This window comes from Bombina bombina, chromosome 3, assembly GCF_027579735.1.
Source record: "Bombina bombina isolate aBomBom1 chromosome 3, aBomBom1.pri, whole genome shotgun sequence".
NCBI lineage: Eukaryota > Metazoa > Chordata > Amphibia > Anura > Bombinatoridae > Bombina > Bombina bombina.
Genome location: NC_069501.1, coordinates 711,630,002 through 711,645,916, shown reverse-complemented (window position 1 = coordinate 711,645,916; position 15,915 = coordinate 711,630,002). Strand labels below are relative to the sequence as shown.

General features: G+C 40.4%; 1 protein-coding gene across 7 annotated transcripts in view; it reads right to left on the bottom strand.

The window, feature by feature from the left end:
* Window positions 1-15,915, bottom strand: part of NF1 (neurofibromin 1) — a 1,508,106-nt gene that overhangs the window by 985,660 nt on the left and 506,531 nt on the right. The gene's annotated exons all lie outside the window — the stretch shown is intronic.

The window sequence follows — 15,915 nt, the reverse complement described above, 5'->3', positions numbered from 1 at the left end:
TATCACAGACTTAGCCTAAGTACTTACAACTGAGCAGTCCTTGTAGACATGAATATTTCACACAATGTTTATTTTTCTTAGCAATCATACTTGACTAGTGTGTCAAAGTACATACACAAGTGTCCTATAGCCTTAAGGCAAATGCTAAAGAGATACTAAACTGAAATTTTGTATTCTTTTTAGCGTTTTTATAATGTTGTAAGATATTGAAAACACATACAGTATACAGTGTTATGTTCCCTTATTATTTTACAATAATGGTATCTTTAGGGTGTCACAAGTATAAACAAAAAACAGAGAATTATATGAATTTGAAAAATATGACAAAGCATTGAAAGTCAATATTTACTTTAAGTGAGATACATTAAAAGAATATTAAAATATTTTTATTTGTTGCATCTAAGTTTATTTCAAAATATATTACATTCAAATAAAAACAGGGTGGTCAACAGTGTCAAAGGCTGCGGACAGATCAAGGAGGATAAGCAGAGAGAAGTGGCCTTTTGATTTTGCTGTAAGTAGGTTGTTGGTAACTTAACAATAGCTGTCTCTGTGGAGTGATGGGGACGAAATCAAGATTGCAGTGGGTCAAGAAGGGAGTTTAACCTAAGGAAATGGGATAGGCGTGCATATACTAGTTTTTCGAGAAGTTTTGAAGAAAGAGGGAGGAGGGAAATAGGGCAGTAGTTGGATGGGGAGGTAGGATCAAGGGAAGGATTTCCGAGGATAGGTGTGACCAGTGAATGTTTCAGCGATGAGGGAAATATACTGGTGCTGAGGGAGAGGTTGAAAATGTGTGTTAGTATAGGGGTAAGGGTAGCAGAGAGGGAGGCGAGTAGCTGTGAGGGGATAGGGTCAAGGGGACAGGTAGTGAAGTGAGAGCGCAGTATAAGTACCGAAACTTCTTCCTCAGTAACAGGGGAGAAATGAGCTAAGTTTAAGGTTATGTGGACTGTGGTTGAGTGAGAGCATTTGAGGGGGGAGAGAATGGAATTATGTTGAGAGCCGATTTCATTTCTGATGTAGTCAATTTTGTTACTGAAGTGGCTGGCAAAGTCTTGAGCTGACAGAGAGGGTGGAGGAGAGTATTGAAAGTGGAGAGTATTGAAAGTGGAGAACAGACGTTTTGGGTTTGAAGAAAGATTAGAGATAAGAGTAGAGAAGTAGTGTTGCTTATGGAGATTAAGGGCAGAATAGTAAGAGTTTAAGATGAATAAGATGAATTTGTAATGAAGAAAATCAGCTGAACTCCGAGATTTTCTCCAGTGCCGCTCAGCAGTACGGGAACATCTGTGTAGGTACAGTGTCAGAGGAGTATGCCAGGGCTGAGGATGAGTGTGTGATTTCCGAGCTATGGTAAGAGGGGCGAGATTGTCAAGGACGGATATAAGGGTGGAATTATAGTGGCAGATAGATTGTTCAGGGCAGGAGAAGGATGAGAGGAGAGGTTTGAGGGAATTAGCAAGATGTTGCTGATCTAATGACAATGCTTCTGTGACGTTTGGTGTGAGGAGTAGGAGGAGGGAAAGTTGTAGGGAGGGATGATATGTTGCAAGTAAGGAGATGGTGGTCAGAAAGAGGAAAGGGGGAGTTTGTGAAGATTGAGAGAGTGCATCGATAGCTAAAGATCAGGTCAAGAGAGTGACCATCTTTATGAGTGGGGAGAATCAGTCCATTGTGACAGACCGAAAAAGGAAGTGAGTTGCAGAAGTTGTTTTGCAGATGAGGCCGTGGGATTGTCAAGAGGGATGTTGAAGTCACCAAGAATGAGGGCAGGGGTGTCTGAGGAAAGGAAATAAGGTAGCCAGGTAGCTAGAAATTGAGTTGAGGAGCCAGGGCGTCAGTATATGACTGCAACACGTACAGAGAGAGGGGAGAATAAGTGAATCATGTAGGTTTCAAATGAGGGAAATGTGAGGGAAGAGATGGGATGTATTTGTTGAAAGGTGCAACGAGAGGAAAGTAAAATACCTACACCACCTCCTTGTCTATCACCAGACCTAGGAGTGTGGCTGAAGTGGAGACCTCCATGTGACAGAGCAGCAGTGGTTGCTGTGTCTAGGGGAGAGAGCCATGTTTCTGTTAGGGCCAGAAGTTTGAGGGAGCGGAGATGAAGAGGTCATGTATAGAAGTGAGCTTGTTGCAAACAGAGCGAGAGTTCCAGATTGCGCAAGTGAAAGGGGTAGTGTTTTTTTAAGCAAGAGGAATGTGAGTAAGGTTTGCACAGTTTTGTTTTCTGAGTCAATGGGACGGTACACATGGATGTGCACAGCTAGCCAGTGGTTAGGGGCCAGGATTAGGGGAGATGTCACCAGCAGTAAGTAAAAGCAAGAGGGAGAGTGACATGAGATGAGATACGGATTTGCAGTAGTAAGACTGCTTTTGAGACGAGCTGCAGGGGGGAGAGAGAGTGTTTAGGAATAGGTAAAGTTCATGAGTACAAAAGTAAGGTGAATTTAAGAGAGATGGGCTAATGAACAGTGCAGGTGGAGAGGGTGAAGGAGTAATTGAATAATGTAGTTTGTTATAGAGACAAGAGGTAGCAAAAATGAATATGAATATATTGAGCATTTTTACAAAAGTGGGAACCAGTTAAGCACATAAGACACAGAATTACAGTAACAATTGTATAAGAAAACAAAAAGGTATATGAAACATAATTTTACAAAAGTACTTGCCTTGTGTCTTGCCCCATGCCCAATCCTTGTTCACTTAATTCTTGTATAATTCTACTGTTAAATACCTCACTTATAAAATGTTCACTAAATTCTTGTACAATTCTATTGTTAATGCCTCACTTATAAAATGTTCACTTAATTCTTGTATTATTCTATTGTCAATGCCTCACTTATAAAATGTTCACTTTGAAAATGTGAACATATGTTGTTATAGCAATGAACAGCCCAAACTAGTGTGAAATATATGCAGGCAGGGCAGTCAGCCGAGTCCACTAAATTTAGTTGATTGCTAATCAAAGACAATTGGAAAGTTAGATTCTGGTCAGGGTGAGATGTTAAGTAAACAGACAATAACATTTGGAGGGGGTTAAAACTGTGGCATAATACAGCTATACATTTTAGAATAATAGCAAGTATTGATAAGGATTGAGCCTCACATGGCAATTAACAAAACATTAGAAGTAAGACATTGGATAATAGTACAACAAATGTAGGAATAAATTAACAAACTAAAATAATTATCTCTATGTAAATATTCACATACCAAAATAGAGTTACAGGAGAGGAAAAACACCAGAGTGCAGTGAATACTTTGCAGATTGACAAGGAATATATTCACATACCAAAATAGAGTTACAGGAAAGGAAAAAACATAATTTATGTAAGAACTTGCCTGATAAATTAATTTATTTCATTCAATTTAAGGAACAGCCAAGTAGTTGGGTGATAAAGAAAGGAGTAAAAAGCATCAACAAAGGAATTTGGAAATAATTGTGCTTTATAAAAAAAATCATAACCACCATAAAAAGGGTGGGTCTCATGGACTCTTGCCAATATGAAAGAAATTAATTTATCAGGTAAGTTCTTATATAAATTATGTTTTCTTTCATTGGCAAGAGTCCATGAGCTAGTGATGTATGGGATAGTAATACCCAAGATGTGGAACTCCACAGAAGAGTCATTAGAGAGGGATAAAATAATAAGCCATTTTCTGCTGAAAAAAATAAATCCACAACTCAAAATATAAGTTTATTCTTATAATGAAAAGAAAAAACTCAAACATAAGCAGAGGAATCAAACTGAAACAGCTGCCTGAAAAACTTTTCTACCAAAAACTGCTTCCGAAGTAGCAAATACATCAAAACGGTAGAATTTAGTAAATGTATGCAAAGAAGGCCAAGTTGCTGCTTTGCAAATCTGATCAACTGAAGCTTCATTCTTAAAAGCCCACGAAGTGGAGACTGATCTAGTAGAATGAGCTGTAATTTTCTGAGGTGGGGCCTGACCCGACTCAAAATAAGCCTGATGAATCAAAAGCTTTAACCAAGATGCAAAGGAAATGGCAGAAGCCTTCTGACCTTTCCTAGAACCAGAAAAGATAACAAATAGACTTGAAGTCTTCCTGAAATATTTAGTAGCTTCAACATAATATTTCAAAGCTCTTACTACATCCAATGAATGTAAGGATCTCTCCAAAGAATTCTTAGGATTAGGGCACAAAGAAGGGACAACAATTTATCTATTAATGTTGTTAGAATTCACAACCTTAGGTAGAAATTTAAATGAATTCCGCAAAACTGCCTTATCCTTATGGAAAATCAGAAAAGGAGATTCACAAGAAAGAGCAGATAATTCAGAAACTCTTCTAGCAGAAGAGATGGCCAAAAGAAAAAACACTTTTCAAGAAAGTAGTTTAATGTCCAAAGAATGCATAGGCTCAAACAGAGGAGCCTGTAAAGCCTTCAAAACAAAATTAAGACTCCAAGGAGGAGAGATTAATTTAATGACAGGATTGATACGAACCAAAGCCTGCACAAAACAGTGAATATCAGGAAGCTTTACAATCTTTCTGTGAAATAAAACAGAAAGAGTACAGATTTGTCCCTTCAAGGAACTTGCAGAAAAAACCTTATCTAAACCATCCTGAAGAAACTGTAAAATTCTAGCAATTCTAAAAGAATGCCAGAAGAATTTATGAGAAGAACACCATGAAATATAAGTCCTCCAAACTCGATAATAAATCTTCCTAGAAACAGATTTACGAGCCTGTAACATAGTATTAATCACAGAGTCAGAGAAACCTCTATGAATAAGTACTAGGCGTTCAATTTCCATACCTTCAAATTTAATGATTTGAGATCCTGATGGAAAAACGGACCTTGAGACAGAAGGTCTGGCCTTAATGGAAGTGGCCAAGGTTGGCAACTGGACATCCAAACAAGATCCGCATTCCAAAACCTGTAAGGCCATGCTGGAGCAACCAGCAACACAAAAAATTGTCCCATGATGATCTTGGAAATCACTCTTGGAAGAAGAACCAGAGGCGGTAGGATATAAGCAGGTTGGTAACACCAAGGAACTTCTAACGCATCCACCACTTCCGCCTGAAGATCCCTGGACAGGTACCTGGGTAATTTCTTGTTTAGATGGGAAGCCATCAGATCTATTTCTGGAAGACCCCACATCTGAACAATCTGAGAAAACACTTTTAGAAAAAAGCAGTGCAGGTCTGCTAAGAAATGTACATCTGAGAGCACTCAAATTCCCTATAAATTTACTAGACCTAGAGAGCAGCAGGGGGCAGATATTCAGCAAGGAATAAACAATAAAATATAACTTTTATTTAGGCAAACTTAAAATAAATGGACAAAAAAGTTAAAAACACAGGAATGGCATCTAGACTTAAAGTAATAAGTATGGGATATGGGAAGTGGTTGTGAGGAAAGACTGGTATTAGTGGCATAAAACACAACACTCAGGCTTTGGTACTATAACAGTGATTACTACATAAATAACCTAGGATGTCAGTCTTAATCCATGGTTTTATAGAAATATCCACATATAGTGCAAATGATAATAAAGAGTCTGTTGTTAGGGGCCAGGGTGTATCTCAGTATCAGTAGATTGTAAATTGATTAAGGGTAGGAATCTAAGGAAGTTCGGTGGCATTTGTCTGATTGTGCATCTAAACAAAATGCTGATAAAGCTCTTGTAGGAGGGTGTCAAATTAACTTTCAAATTAGTACTAGGTATATGGAATTTACACGGTTCTTACAAAGGTGATTAGCTGTAAGGTACTCATATATTCCATATAATACAAGTCAAAAGAAAAATGAAATAAGATACAGAGTGGCTACAATAGCTGTAGCATAAAGATTTTAATAAAACAAGTGTATATTACCAATATGCTGGGCTGGATATAATCAATTGAATATGCATCAATCAGAATATATACTTGCTTCCACTGTGGCGTATATAATATGTTTACCAACCTCATTAATAAAGTGGAAACATAGATTTGACCATATCAGGGATAATGATGTAACTAATCCAGACTTTTAGACTTGCTTCATATAATGATTATGTGTATCTAAGAGTTGCCTTTTGAATATAATCCCTAAGAGACCTTGTTACTATAGTGTATTATACTATATGCATATAGTGATTGTATTAGACCCAGAAAAGATTTATTGTGTCATCTATACTTCTTGCAGTGTACCAGGTATATTAGCATACACGGATCTAAATCTATCTCAAAATATTATTTGTCACTGTTTTATATATATTAAGTTTACCCACTAAATTAATAAAGTGGGATAATCAATATCTTGCTATCTGTTGAGTAACGGTCTGTTTTTCTATCTGTCTATTAGATGAAAGTTTCTATAAACCAGTTTAAAAAATGTCAGAGTTAATCCCACTCCTGGATTATATATTAAATCTTTGTTAGGGAATATGTACACATTGTCATATTGACATCTCTCCTTGTAAATATTATTCCCAGTTATATAGTAATCAAAACAGGGAGTATATCTGACTATGTACCTTTAACAGTTCAATTTGAACCATGTGCAGATATGTATAACTATCTGCACTTCTACGGTAGTTTAAATAGACGTTGTGCAGAGCCGTCAGTGCTTCAGGCGTTAATTAAACAAATAATCAGATAGTACTTTACAAACTAAACTCTTAGATTCCCCTTGTATATTCTTCACTTCATTAAGGCTAATTAGGTACATCGATAGGGAGGTATTACCAATATCCCTTTAGATGATAGTATTGCCTAAATATTGTGTCCTTAATAGCTCCAAACTGCCCACAATTGCCACAGTTTAAAAAAATAACAACATATTTATAGATCGCTCCTACTTGTATGCTTGTAGGCTAAATGCCAAATATTAAGTCCGAGTGAGCGTCTACAATTAATAAACAGTTTGAGGTAAAGTTTTTTTAAGCTAGATTCCTGCTAGATTAAAATAGAGAGTGAGGGGGCGGGTCCTAGAGGCTGACATGATCGGTCGCATTTTCATGGGCTCCTAACATCCTATTTGCAATAAGCTAATAATAAAATCTTCAGGCAATCCACTATATTGTTTGATCCCTCTATCCTCATTGCAAGCTATCGGTGTAAAATCTTGAGATCATCACCTGCAGCTTGCTAAAACTAGAAGCCTGCAAGCTGGATTGTTTGTGCTAGCTGCGGAGAGGGGCCTACTGGACATATATCACGATCTCCCCCCCCGGTTAAAAAACATAATTTATGCTTACCTGATAAATTCCTTTCTCCTGTAGTGTAGTCAGTCCACGGGTCATCCATTACTTATGGGATTATATCTCCTCCCTAATAGGAAGTGCAAGAGGATCACCCAAGCAGAGCTGCTATATAGCTCCTCCCCTCTACGTCATACCCAGTCATTCGACCGAAACCAAACGAGAAAGGAGAAACTATAGGGTGCAGTGGTGACTGGAGTTTAATTTAAAATTTAGACCTGCCGCAAAAACAGGGCGGGCCGTGGACTGACTACACTACAGGAGAAAGGAATTTATCAGGTAAGCATAAATTATGTTTTCTCCTGTAAAGTGTAGTCAGTCCACGGGTCATCCATTACTTATGGGATACCAATACCAAAGCTAAAAGTACACGGATGACGGGAGGGACAGGCAGGACCTTTACACGGAAGGAACCACTGCCTGAAGAACCTTTCTCCCAAAAACAGCCTCCGAAGAAGCAAAAGTGTCAAATTTGTAAAATTTTGAAAAGGTGTGAAGTGAAGACCAAGTTGCAGCCTTGCAAATCTGTTCAACAGAGGCCTCATTTTTAAAGGCCCAAGTGGAAGCCACAGCTCTGGTAGAATGAGCTGTAATTCTTTCAGGAGGCTGCTGTCCAGCAGTCTCATAGGCTAAACGTATTATGCTACGAAGACAGAAGGAGAGAGAGGTAGCCGAAGCCTTTTGACCTCTCCTCTGTCCAGAATAAACGACAAACAGGGAAGAGGTTTGTCTAAAATCTTTAGTTGCCTGTAAATAGAATTTCAGGGCACGGACGACGTCCAGATTGTGCAGAAGTCGTTCCTTCTTTGAGGAAGGACTAGGGCACAATGAAGGAACAACAATCTCTTGATTGATATTCTTGTTAGTGACTACCTTAGGTAAGAACCCAGGTTTAGTACGCAGAACTACCTTGTCTGAATGAAAAATCAGATAAGGAGAATCACAATGTAAGGCTGATAACTCAGAGACTCTTCGAGCCGAGGAAATAGCCATTAGAAACAGAACTTTCCAAGATAACAGCTTGATATCAATGGAATGAAGGGGTTCAAACGGAACACCCTGTAAAACGTTAAGAACTAAGTTTAAACTCCATGGCGGAGCAACAGATTTAAACACAGGCTTAATCCTGGCCAAAGCCTGACAAAAAGCCTGAACGTCTGGAACTTCTGACAGACGCTTGTGTAAAAGAATGGACAGAGCTGAGATCTGTCCCTTTAACGAACTAGCAGATAAACCCTTCTCTAAGCCTTCTTGTAGAAAAGACAATATCCTAGGAATCCTAACCTTACTCCATGAGTAACTATTGGATTCGCACCAATGTAAGTATTTACGCCATATTTTATGGTAAATTTTCCTGGTAACAGGTTTCCTAGCCTGTATTAAGGTATCAATCACTGACTCCGAGAATCCACGCTTTGATAGAATCAAGCGTTCAATCTCCATGCAGTCAGCCTCAGAGAAATTAGATTTGGATGTTTGAAAGGACCCTGAACCAGAAGGTCCTGTCTCAGAGGCAGAGACCATGGTGGACAGGACGACATGTCCACTAGATCTGCATACCAGGTCCTGCGTGGCCACGCAGGCGCTATTAGAATCACCAATGCTCTCTCCTGTTTGATCCTGGCAACCAGTCGAGGAAGTATCGGGAAGGGTGGAAACACATAAGCCATGTTGAAGACCCAAGGTGCTGTCAGAGCATCTATCAGAACCGCTCCCGGGTCCCTGGACCTTGATCCGTAACAAGGAAGCTTGGCGTTCTGGCGAGACGCCATGAGATCCAGATCTGGTTTGCCCCAACGCCGAAGCAGTTGTGCAAATACCTCCGGGTGAAGTTCCCACTCCCCCGGATGAAAAGTCTGGCGACTTAGGAAATCCGCCTCCCAGTTCTCAACGCCTGGGATGTGGATCGCTGACAGGTGGCAAGAGTGAGACTCTGCCCAGCGAATTATCTTTGAGACTTCCATCTTCGCTAGGGAACTCCTTGTCCCTCCCTGATGATTGATGTAAGCCACAGTCGTGATGTTGTCCGACTGAAACCTGATGAACCTCAGAGATGCTAGCTGAGGCCAAGCCAGAAGAGCATTGAGAACTGCTCTCAATTCCAGAATGTTTATTGGAAGGAGACTCTCCTCCTGAGTCCATGATCCCTGAGCCTTCAGGGAATTCCAGACAGCGCCCCAACCTAGTAGGCTGGCGTCTGTTGTTACAATCGTCCAGTCTGGCCTGCTGAAGGGCATCCCCCTGGACAGATGTGGCCGAGAAAGCCACCATAGAAGAGAATCTCTGGTCTCTTGATCTAGATTCAGCATAGGAGACAAATCTGAGTAATCCCCATTCCACTGACTTAGCATGCACAATTGTAGTGGTCTGAGATGCAGGCGTGCAAAAGGTACTATTGTCCATTGCCGCTACCATTAAGCCGATTACCTCCATGCATTGAGCCACTGACGGGTGTTGAATGGAATGAAGGACACGGCAAGCATTTAGAAGTTTTGTTAACCTGTCTTCTGTCAGGTAGATTTTCATTTCTACAGAATCTATAAGAGTCCCCAAGAAGGGAACTCTTGTGAGTGGCAATAGAGAACTCTTTTCTACGTTCACCTTCCACCCATGCGACCTTAGAAATGCCAGAACCAACTCTGTATGAGACTTGGCAGTCTGGAAACTTGACGCTTGTATCAGAATGTCGTCTAGGTACGGAGCTACCGAGATTCCTTGCGGTCTTAATACCGCCAGAAGAGAGCCCAGAACCTTTGTAAAGATTCTTGGAGCCGTGGCTAACCCGAAGGGAAGAGCTACAAATTGGTAATGCCTGTTTAGGAAGGCAAACCTTAGGTACCGATAATGATCCTTGTGAATCGGTATGTGAAGGTAGGCATCCTTTAAATCCACTGTGGTCATGTATTGACCCCTTTGGATCATAGGTAAGATTGTCCGAATAGTTTCCATTTTGAACGATGGAACTCTTAGGAATTTGTTTAGGATCTTTAAGTCCAAAATTGGTCTGAAGGTTCCCTCTTTTTTGGGAACCACAAACAGATTTGAGTAAAACTCTTGTCCGTGTTCCGACCGCGGAACTGGATGGATCACTCCCATTAATAAAAGGTCTTGTACACAGCGTAGAAACGCTTCTCTCTTTAACTGGTTTGCTGACAGCCTTGAAAGATGAAATCTCCCTTTTGGAGGAGAAGCTTTGAAGTCCAGAAGATATCCCTGAGATATGATCTCTAACGCCCAGGGATCCTGGACATCTCTTGCCCAAGCCTGGGCGAAGAGAGAAAGTCTGCCCCCCACTAGATCCGTTTCCGGATCGGGGGCCCTCACTTCATGCTGTCTTAGGGGCAGCAGCAGGTTTTCTGGCCTGCTTGCCCTTGTTCCAGGACTGGTTAGGCTTCCAGCCCTGTCTGTAGCGAGCAACAGTTCCTTCCTGCTTTGGAGCTGAGGAAGTTGATGCTGCTCCTGCCTTGAAGTTACGAAAGGCACGAAAATTAGACTGTCTAGCCCTTGGTTTGGCTCTGTCTTGAGGCAGGGCATGACCCTTACCTCCAGTAATGTCAGCGATAATTTCTTTCAAACCGGTTCCGAATAATGTCTGCCCTTTGAAAGGTATGTTAAGCAATTTAGATTTAGAAGTCACATCGGCTAACCAAGATTTAAGCCACAGCGCTCTGCGCGCTTGAATGGCGAATCCTGAATTCTTAGCCGTAAGTTTAATTAAGTGTACTACGGCATCGGAAATAAATGAATTAGCTAGCTTAAGGACTCTAAGCTTGTCTGTAATCTCATCCAATGTAACCGAGTTAATGGTCTCTTCCAGAGACTCAAACCAGAATGCCGCCGCAGCCGTGACAGGCGCAATGCATGCAAGGGGTTGTAATATAAAACCTTGTTGAACAAACATTTTCTTAAGGTAACCCTCTAACTTTTTATTCATTGGATCTGAAAATGCACAGCTATCCTCCACCGGGATAGTGGTGCGTTTAGCCAGAGTAGAAACTGCTCCCTCCACCTTAGGGACCGTCTGCCATAATTCCCGTGTGGTGGCGTCTATTGGAAACATTTTTCTAAATATAGGAGGGGGAGAAAAGGGCACACCAGGTCTATCCCACTCCTTGTTAATAATTTCTGTAAGCCTTTTAGGAATAGGAAAAACGTCAGTACTGCAAAATATTTATCCAGCCTACACATTTTCTCTGGAATTGCAAACGTGTTACAATCATTCAGAGCCGCTAATACCTCCCCTAGCAATACACGGAGGTTCTCAAGCTTAAATTTAAAATTTGAAATGTCTGAGTCCAGATTACTTGGATCAGATCCGTCACCCACAGAATGAAGCTCTACGTCCTCATGATCTGCAAATTGTGACGCAGTATCAGACATGGCTCTAATATTATCAGCGCACACTGTTCTCACCCCAGAGTGGTCGCGTTTACCCCTAATTTCTGGCAATTTAGATAATACTTCAGTCATAACATTAGCCATGTCTTGCAAAGTGATTTGTATGGGCCGCCCTGATGTACTTGGCGCCACAATATCACGCACCTCCTGAGCGGGAGATGAAGGTACTGACACGTGAGGAGAGTTAGTCGGCATAACTTCCCCCTCGTTGTCTGGTGAAATTTTCTTTACATGTACACTTTTATTTAAAGGAGCATCAATGCAATTAGTACACAAATTTCTATTGGGCTCCACATTGGCCTTTAAACATATTGCACAAAGAGTTTCCTCTGTGTCAGACATGTTTAACAGACTAGCAATGAAACTAGCAAGCTTGGAAAATACTTTTGAAATAAATTTACAAGCAATATAAAAAACTTTACTGTGCCTTTAAGAAGCACCATAAACTGTCACAGTTGAAATTACATTGAACCAAATTTGTTATAGCAACCAAATTTTCACAGTAAATGCAATAAGTCAGCAAAGGATTGCACCCAACAGCAAATGGATGATTAACCCCTTAATACCCAGAAAACGGATAACAGAATATAAACGTTTTAACACAGTCAAAAGCACAGTCTCACAGGTCTGCTGTGAGTGATTACCTCCCTCAAAACTAGTTTTGGAGACCCCTGGGCTCTGTAGAGACGTCCTGGATCATGGAGGAAGGAATAGGAAGACTGTGACTGAATTCTTACTGCGCAAGAAAGCGCCAAAATAGGCCCCTCCCACTCATATTATAACAGTGGGGAAGCTCAGTAAACTGAATTTATTCATAAATAAACGACAGCCATGTGGAAATATAATGCCCAAAAATTTTTATCACCAAGTACCTCAGAAAAAAACGATTAACATGCCAGTAAAACGTTTTAAAATAAAATTATGAAATGATACTAATAAGCCTGCTGCTAGTCGCTTTCACTGCAGTGGGGGCTCAAACATAAGTTAAATGTATACAGTATTTTCTTAGTGAAGTTCCATTCCCCAGAAATACCTCAGTGTAACATACATACATATCAGCCTGATACCAGTCGCTACTACTGCATTTAAGGCTGCACTTACATTATATGGGTATTAGCAGTATTTTCTCAGTCAATTCCATTCCTTAGAAAATAATATACTGCAACATACCTCTTTGCAGGTGAACCCTGCCCGCTGTCCCCTGTTCTGAAGTTACCTCACTCCTCAGAATGGCCGAGAACAGCAAATGGATCTTAGTTACGACCGCTAAGATCATACACAAACTCAGGTAGATTCTTCTTCTAATGCTGCCTGAGAAAAAACAACACACTCCGGTGCTGTTTAAAATAACAAACTTTTGATTGAAGATATAAAAACTAATTTTAATAACCACAGTCCTCTCACACGTCCTATCTATTAGTTAGGTGCAAGAGAATGACTGGGTATGACGTAGAGGGGAAGAGCTATATAGCAGCTCTGCTTGGGTGATCCTCTTGCACTTCCTGTTAGGGAGGAGATATAATCCCATAAGTAATGGATGACCGTGAACTGACTACACTTAACAGGAGAAAAGGAACACACTTCTACAACCATGAAGGGATACTACACAAATCTCTTTAATATGCTGGCAGAGCTAGAAATAAAAGTTGAGAAGGGATTCAACGATCTCATGGAAATTATAAAAAATGGCGGCATGGTGGAAGACGCGGAACAACAGAGGGCCCAGGAGACCATTTCGGCAACACAGTTGGCAGAGCATACAGCAGCTAAACAGACTGCAACATCGCTTCCAGAGACCTCAAGCTTGACCGCGGCACTAACAGGGCAGAATCCACTAGTCTCCTCTGCAGAAAAGATTACCCCGCTCAACTCGCTAAATATCCATAGTATGGTATCTTAATGGGAGCAACCACATTCGATCCATCTTATACACGTGGCCCTTGGTAGCGGGAGTGCGGCCGGCTCCTGCGGCTGGGTGGTGAGACATGTCGGCGGGCTTCTCCTGCCTTGCAGAAATATCGGATCAGAATGGAGGAGATGGTGGCCTCTAGTAGCAAAGAAAACATTGCTTCTCTTCATTTTTGTCTATGACTGGGATACCTGTGGCAGAGGGAATCGATGGCCATGCTTGGGGGTAGGATAGAGCTGGACTCTCGGTATGCTCCTTAAGTGATTTAGGGGAGCATTGGGTCAGCAAGATAAGACTTTAACTCCTATTTAATATTCCTCCTCACAGGCAAAGTATCTGACATTGGCATTAACAGAGACTATCCATACTCAATTTAAATTGTTTGAATTGTTCTAGTAATGTTCTCCAACATTTATTATAGCTCAGGGTGCATGTTTGTTGTTTTCTTTGTTTTTTTTTTTTTATTAGATAACTGTATTAACGCGTAAATTATCATGTACCTATATGAATGTTTTGTTTTTAATTGGTGCGTATTACTGAAATATATTATAGCATTTTAATAATTTGCACCACAAACTTAGGTTAAATCTCTGCACTCAGACATATTGCGGTCACATATAACGTCTGGCAGGGGAAGATAGTTACTAATTCCTCAGCGCTCCTACTAAGAGCACGGCACCAATTCAGCTGAGCTCCTTACTTTAAATTTAATACATGTGCCAGCTCCTGGAGCATATTATGTATTTTTTCTACTTCAGAATATTGGAGCTGCTTTTGGTATAAATAGCATAAAACATGAGTTGGATATGGATGATATAATGTCAGCTGCTCACTGTTTTTCTCTTTTTTTATTTCTCTTTTTCTCCGCTCTCTTCTCTCCTTCATATACGCCTCTACTCACCCTATTTTTAGGGCTATACATGTCCAATAGTTATACTCTATTATTTCTAGCAATCTACTTGTGTAGTTCCCAAAAACATAAGATTTTACACAATAATCACCTAAAATGGTAAATATCTAGGCGGTATTAATCCGCTCTCATACACCCACACACACGAGGTTGTCAAATTATGATACCTCTCGTATATAAGTTTAATGTGGCTTATAAAGGACAGATATACACTATCACTCTAGTGGGCAGCAATGCATACTAAAGAGGTATAGGTATTTAGTTACATTATAAATTAAAAAGAGGTATCAATATATTGTTATTACGTTGTAAAGTCTACACTACTGTTAGAGACCATGTGAGTTACTATACTGTATAAGATTTTATGTATTATCTTCAGATATGTCTGCTGAGTAAATTTTCTTTTGGTCTCTCAGTGGAAAATATGTATAACACTAACATGCATAGGTTGGTAGCTGGGACCCCTCCAGATTTGAATTCTACAAATGTGTTAATACAAGATATATGTTTTATTGTATCACAAAGCCTGATATACTATTAGCGATAATGGGTATTCCTGTATTCCATAAGATTTTACATGTCACCCACAAGTATATCAGCTAGGTAAATTTTTCCTCTATGTCTCAGTAGAAAATGTGTAAAGCCCTAGCATGTTTTTTCTTTTATTTTTTCTCTATGTCGGTTAGTGTGATTTTTACAAATCTGCATTCCACAACTATGTTGACGTAAATGTTTGATGTTTTCTAACATACCTCAATAAAAAAATTTGATTTAAAAAAAAAAAAAAAAAATAGAGAGTGAGAGCCCATTAACTCCCCAACCCCCTTCTCTGACATGTTTCGCCGACAACCTCGGCTTTTTCAAAGGGTACATCTGGATGGAGCGACCACTCCCCCGGATGTAAAGTCTGACGGACGAGATAATCCGCTTCCCAATTGTCTATACCTGGGATATGAACCGCAAAAGTTAGACAGGAGCTGGATTCCGCCCAAGCAAGTATCCGAGATACTTCTTTCATAGCTTGGGGACTGTGAGTCCGACCCTGATGATTGACATATGCCACAGTTGTGATATTGTCTGTCTGTAAACAAATGAACGGTTCTCTCTTCAACAGAGGCCAAACCTGAACAGCCCTGAAAATAGCATGGAGCTCTAAAATATTGATTGGTAACCTCGCCTCTTCAGATTTTCAAACCCCTTGTGCTGTCAGAGATCCCCAGACAGCTCCGCAACCTGAAAGACTTGATCTGCTGTGCTCACAGTCCAGGTTGGACGAACAAAAGAGGCCCCTTGAACTATACGATGGTGATCTTACCACCAAGTCAGAGAGAGTCGAACATTGGTATTTAAGGATATTAATTGTGGTATCTTTGTATAATCCCTGCACCATTGGTTCAGCATACAAAGCTGGAGAGGTCTCATGAAAACGAGCAAAGAGCATCTGATGCTGCAGTCATGAGACCTAAAAC